General features: G+C 45.6%; 1 long non-coding RNA gene across 1 annotated transcript; it reads left to right on the top strand.

Moving 5' to 3' along the window:
• Positions 1 to 4,405: 4,405 nt before the first annotated feature.
• On the top strand, positions 4,406 to 6,658 carry LOC121974540. Its single transcript, XR_006110018.1, has 4 exons — positions 4,406 to 4,552; positions 4,641 to 5,024; positions 5,514 to 5,593; positions 6,269 to 6,658. It is a non-coding gene; the product is annotated as an uncharacterized LOC121974540 (long non-coding RNA).

The following is a 6,658-nucleotide window of genomic DNA, read 5'->3' as shown; positions in this document are numbered from 1 at the left end:
ATGACTTGTCACTACTTTTCCTTGTCGCACCTCTTCAAGCGTCTAACGTCGGAGCTCGACGGTCTTTCGGTCGGAGGGTTTATAGTCGCCGGTCCGACTCTCGATATTTAACGTCGGAGCTCGACGGTCTTTCGGCCGGAGGGTTTATAGTCGCCGGTCCGACTCTCGATATTTAACGTCGGAGTTCGACGGTCTTCCGGCCGGAGGGTTTATAGTCGCCGGTCCGACTCTCGATATTTAACGTCGGAGCTCGACGGTCTTCGAGCCGGAGGGTTTATAGTCGCCGGCCCGACTCCCGATATTTAACGTCGAAGCTCGACGGTCTTCCGGCCGGAGGGTTTATAGTCGCCGGTCCGACTCTCGATATTTAACGTCGGAGCTCGACGGTCTTCCGGCCGGAGGGTTTATAGTCGCCGGTCCGACTCTCGATATTTAACGTCAGAGCTCGACGGTCTTCCGGCCGGAGGGTTTATAGTCGCCGGTCCGACTCGCGATATTTAACGTCGGAGCTCGACGGTCTTCCGGCCGGAGGGTTTATAGTCACCAGTCCGACTCTCGATATTTAACGTCGGAGCTCGACATTCTTCCAACCGGAGGATTTATAGTCGCCGGTCCGACTCTCGATATTTAACGTCGGAGCTCGACGGTCTTCCGGCCGGAGGGTTTATAGTCGCCGGTCCGACTCTCGATATTTAACGTCGGAGCTCGACGGTCTTCCGGCCGGAGGGTTTATAGTCGTCGGTCCGACTCTCGATATTTAACGTCGGAGCTCGACGGTCTTCCGGCCGGAGGGTTTATAGTCGCCGGTCCGACTCTCGATATTTAACGTCGGAGCTCGACGGTCTTCCGGTCGGAGGGTTTATAGTCGCCGGTCTGACTCTCGATATTTAACATCGGAGCTCGACGGTCTTCCGGCCGGAGGGTTTATAGTCCCCGGTCCGACTCTCGATATTTAACGTCGGAGCTCGACGGTCTTCCGGCCGGAGGGTTTATAGTCGTCGGTCCGACTCTTGATATTTAACGTCGGAGTTCGACGGTCTTCCGGCCGGAGGGTTTATAGTCGCAGGTCCGACTCTCGATATTTAACGTCGGAGCTCGACGGTCTTCCGGCCGGAGGGTTCATAGTCGCCGGTCCGACTCTCGATATTTAACGTCGGAGCTCGACGGTCTTCCGGCCGGAGGGTTTATAGTCGTCGGTCCGACTCTCGATATTTAACGTCGGAGCTCGACGGTCTTCCGGCCGGTGGGTTTATAGTCGCCGGTCCGACTCGCGATATTTAACGTCGGAGCTCGACGTTCTTCCGGCCGGAGGGTTTATAGTCGCCGGTCCGACTCTCGATATTTAACGTCGGAGCTCGACGCTCTTCCGACCGGAGGGTTTATAGTCGTCGGTCCGACTCTCGATATTTAACGTCGAAGCTCGACGGTCTTCAAGGCTAATTTCAACACGGACGATATACGCCTGCCGAGCGGCACGGGGTCTCTCACCCAGCTCTATACGGCAGGAGATGATTTGCGCTCCATGGTCGATCCAGCTGCCGTCCGTCTTCATCCTCCAAATAATAGGCACCCGAGCGGAGCTTTTCGATGACTTTGAAGGGGCCCGCCCAAGGAGCCTCCAGCTTGCCAACGTCCCCGACCGGCTTTACTTTCTTTCATACTAGGTCGCCGACTTGGAATGCTCTAGGGATTACGCGCCGGTTGTAGTTCTGCTTTATTCTCTGCCGGTATGCCATCAGCCGGACGAACGCCTTGGCTCGCTCCTCGTCGATCAAGTCCAAATCCATTTTCCTCCGCTCGGCATTGTCATCATCATAGTTCTGGATCCGGACGGACTCTACGCCGACTTCAACTGGGATAACTGCTTTGCTTCCGTACACTAAATGGAATGGCGTGACGCCCGTTCCCTCCTTTGGGGTCGTGCGGATAGCCCATAGGACGCCCGGCAGCTCGTCCACCCAGCTTCCTCCTATGTGGTTAAGTCGAGCCCGAAGAATTCTGAGGATTTCTCGGTTGGTTACTTCAGCTTGGCCGTTGCTCTTGGGATACGCCACGGAAGTAAAGTGTTGTTCGATGTCATAACTTTTGCACCATTCTTCGAGCTGCTTCCCGACAAACTGTCGCCCGTTATCAGATATGAGCCGCGCGAGGAATGCCGAACCGACAGATTATATGCTGCCAGATAAACCTTTTGACCATCTGCTCGGTGATCTTGGCCAGTGGCTCAACCTCCACCCATTTGGAAAAGTATTCGACCGCCACTAGTAAAAACTTCCGCTGACCGGTCGCCATAGGGAACGGACCTACGATATCCATTCCCCACTGATCGAATGGACAGGACACTGTAGATGATTTCATCTCCTCCGCCGGTCGGTGGGAGACGTTGTGGTACTTCTGGCAGGAGAGGCACGTCGCGACGGTCCGAGTGACGTCTGCTTGCAGGGTTGGCCAGAAGTACCGGCCAGCAGGATCTTCCTAGCCAGCGATCGCCCGCCCGGATGTCCTCCGCACGATCCTTGGTGCACTTCCTGTAGGATGTACTCCGCGTCCTCCGAGCTCACACATTTCAAAAGTGGGCGGGAGAAAGCCTTCTTGTAGAGTTGGTCTCCAACGAGTGTAAACCGGCCGGCTCTCCTTCTCCAACGAGTGTGAACCGCGCGGATGTCCTCCGCTCGGCCTCCTGACGCTGACGTCGCTTGTTGCTCCAGTCGCTCGGCTTGCGCCTTCTGTTTCTGTTGCTCCACGAGCTTAGCTGCTCTTGCCTCGATTAGAGCGTCGAGCTCCTCTTGGGAGAGCATCACGGTGTGAGGTCGTCCAGCTTCGTCCATCTCGTCCGCTCGGATGCAGGTGCGTTCCCACAGACGGCGCCAATTTGATCCTGTCCGAACGCTGAGTCGATGGACGCTGGGGGCGTGACGCTCTCCTCTGTCTTCGACTGGCTGAACGAATCTCCGGCGAACCTGCAAGGAAGTCGAGCCCAGAAGGGGTTCCCGGCGACGACCCTCCGACGCTCAAGTCAAGCAAGAGGAAAACAATGAAGTGGCTCCAAAGATGAGAGATTTTGTACCTCCGGCGAAGTCTAATGGCTCTTATATAGAGCTGTGGGGAGGCTTATGCACACCTACCGAGGCGTACACGTGTCCTTTACCATACCTTAGTATGGGCTTACCAGAGGAGCATGCATGACACCATACTGCTACAGTCCGAGCACCTCTCTGATGGGACAGCAGAACCTTCCGTCGTAGGATTCTGCGTATGGCTTGGTCATCGAACATGCCTGTTGCCAGAAGATGTTCCCCAATGTCCCCTTGTCCTTGTCTATTTTTCCCCGAGCCGAGCGTCCATCCGCTCGGCAGGTATCGGTCCGACCGGGCGTAGGTATCGGTCCGACCAGGAAGGTTTCACTCCATCGCGTGCTCGGCTGAGACTGTTCCTTCACCATTGATGCTTTACGCCTCGGCCGAGCGGGCTACCCGCTCGGCCCAGCGACCCTGTTCACCATGAGCGTCGGAAACCCGACTCCCCGTCGGGTTGTCTTTGATTCCGCCCGGACCCGTTCGACCGGTTGACCTGACCCTTCTCCGATCGGATGGACCTCATGCTGACCCTTTCACTACAAAAAAACAGGGCTTCAGAAACAGGTTTTTAAGACGGAATTAAAATCTGTTTCAGATTTAGGTCAATCAGAGACAGACTTACTACAGAATTACTAATCTGTTTCAATTTAATAAAATATAATGTTTGGAAAATAAATTGAGACGGAAATTGAAATGAATTTGAGACGGAATTACAAATAAATTTTTATAAACAAAAAAAAAATACAGATTACAAACAAAAATTGAAACGGTAAAATTTCTGTTAAAATATTTGTTTAAAATTTAATGGAAAGTTAAGACAGAAAAAATTTGTTTTAAATTTATATAAATTAGAGATAATTTTTTTTTGGTAGAAATAAAATCCATTTCATATTTATGTAATTTAGAGAAAGATTTGTTACATAATTTAGCAGTCTGTTTATAAATATAATATTTTTTAAAAATTAAGATAAAAATAAAAATAAAATTTTGACAAAATTATAAATAACTTTTAATAAATAAAAATAAAAATAGATTATAAATAGAATTTTAAATTATATATTTTTTTATCAAAAATTCCTTTAAAATTTAATGACAACTTGAGATGAAAATATTTATTTTAAATTTATACGAATCATATATTTGTTACACAAAATATAGATGTATTCCATTTAAAAAATATAATATAAAAGGAATTTAAGATGAAATACAAAACAAATTTAAAATAATATTTCATATAAATTTATAAAAAAATAAATATTAAATACATATAAAATATAAATATAAGTATTTTTTTCCCTTTCTCTAAATTTCTTTTCCCTTCCTCTTAAATCGCTCCTAACCTAATTCCTTCTCGTAGCCGACCTCCTCGCTCGAGCAAGTTGTGCACCTCGCATGGCGGTGAGGACACCTGGGCCATGGCAGCAAGGAGGCGCACGGTGGCAAGGACGCCTGCGGCCGCTTCAAAGCGGCCATTGGTAAGCCTCCAGTGCTCAACATCGTCACCTTCGCTAAGATCGAAAGCAACCAAATAAAGGTTTTTTCTTTCCCCAAATCGCATTACAGAATCCATGTTTTTAAATCCACCTATGCTCCACCACCATCGACGACCTCCTCTGGAACCACAGCCACAGCCTCCCTAACGCGCTAATCCCCAAGTCTGTCAACTGATTCTCCTACGACGACGCCTCCTGTCTCCTCGAGGTCCGACTCTATGGCCCCTACTATGCGCACTATGAAGACGAACTCATCTACTTTGACAGCAAGGAACGGGAGAACCTCAGCTATGACACTTCGCAAGGTGATCGAGTGAGCGCAGGAGGAGTTGTTCCTTTAATTCCCGGTCAAGGGGATCATGGTCATCGATCCCAGCTCTGGCGTGATCCTCCTTCGCCTTCGACATGCCGCCAGAATGCCGCCCGGAAGTGGAAGAAGTGACCGTAGGAATAGGTGAGTTGGCCAGATTGAAAATGAAGTGATCTTGCTGGGTGGCATTTCCTTTCATGTTGGATTAGGGATTGATTTTGATGTGATTGCTACTGCATTTGTTGACTATTGGATGATCGGCATCTACCAATGTGCCATTTTCTTGATTAATATCCCATTTCTTCTGCTTAGTTGATTCTAGTTTTAGTCTGCATTTCCTTTTGTAAGTTTTGGCTTTTGCTTCTCCAAATCGGTTGAGTTCCACACACTAGAACCTTGCTTACAAGCAATTGCTTAATTATTTTGCTTCATTTCACTGTCAATAGCATGCCAACTTGCTTGCCAAAGGCTTGGATACTAGTTCAACTTGTGTCCTCCATTTCTGTCACAAGATTTCTAGATACTGTATTAAATTAGTTACTGAGATCATTTTGCAATTGCAATCTCTTATGGTTATATTTCCTCTTGAGTTGTGTAGTCATTGTCTTTAGTTTTGTTCCTTTCCTGTGTCAGGTGTGTGGCTTTGTTCTCTGCTACTTCAAGTACGAGTAATTTTTCATCACTATTCGAGTTGAACTCATTGAATGTATCAGGTGTGTGTTTTCTTATTGCAAAGGATTTATTTTCAACTTCCAAATCTCTCTAATCACCAAAAGCAGGTATTTCTTTATTAGTTCCTTTCCATGTTGTTGTTTCTATTGATGTAATGTATTACACTTAGCTGCTTTAATGCCCATTTTAATCATTTTTTTCTGGGTTTTCCTTGCAAATAACCTATAGTTTTAAAAGGACTTGATTTTCTATCAAACTTCCTTGCATCCTGGTTTATACAATAGCAAACATGGTGTTTGAAGGAAGTTATGAATTATGAATATTAGTTGAATAATAATTGATTGTTTTTCTCTAACATATAGAGAAGAAATTTTTTACCAGATTAAATTTTTAACTTTCTTGACTTAGCCGATAACTGATTTTTTTCTCTGACCTTTCTAATGAAACATTCACAGGTGTAAATAATACTTCTATTTATTCTGAATATTTGACCATCTTCAAGCCTTTACAAAGATTCAAAATATTTGTTGAAAAATCTACCTACATTCTTCTTTTAATTTTTAGCAACGGTATCAGAGAGTTCATGGACAATAAATCAGTTTGAGTTAGTGTAAGTAAAAATAATTAATTGTTCATTATTGTTTTCGTGTGTGTATCTCATTTTTTTTTTGTTTTTAAATTTTTTATAGTAATATAAGTTATTATATTATGAACAGGAACAAGAAAGAGAAAAATAAAATGTTGATGACTACTCTACTAATTCTTCATTCAATCTTCAATCATGATGTGATGTGGCGGGCGGCAAATTTTCTACAGTGTTGTGATGTGATGGGTGACTCATGTAAGGGGAGGGTGTATGAACTTGAATGCGATCGACAGTTTGGAAGATCAAACAATTAAAGTTTCAACATATTTGCTCTAATAGGAAGAATAAAGAATTATCACAAGAAATTGAAGACATGCATGCTACTGGCAAGAGGGCGGAGGGAGAAATTATTAAAAGGAAAAGAAAATTGGAATCGTAATGTGTAATTGCTTTTATCTCGAGACAATGTGAATGTTTATTTATCTTAATGGTAATCATATTGTACTTTTAGATTTAGAAA

The sequence above is a fragment of the Zingiber officinale genome, chromosome 4B (genome assembly GCF_018446385.1).
Source record: "Zingiber officinale cultivar Zhangliang chromosome 4B, Zo_v1.1, whole genome shotgun sequence".
NCBI classification, from domain to species: domain Eukaryota; kingdom Viridiplantae; phylum Streptophyta; class Magnoliopsida; order Zingiberales; family Zingiberaceae; genus Zingiber; species Zingiber officinale.
The sequence above is the reverse complement of the archived record's forward strand: the minus strand, read 5'-3'. Positions and strand labels throughout refer to the sequence as shown.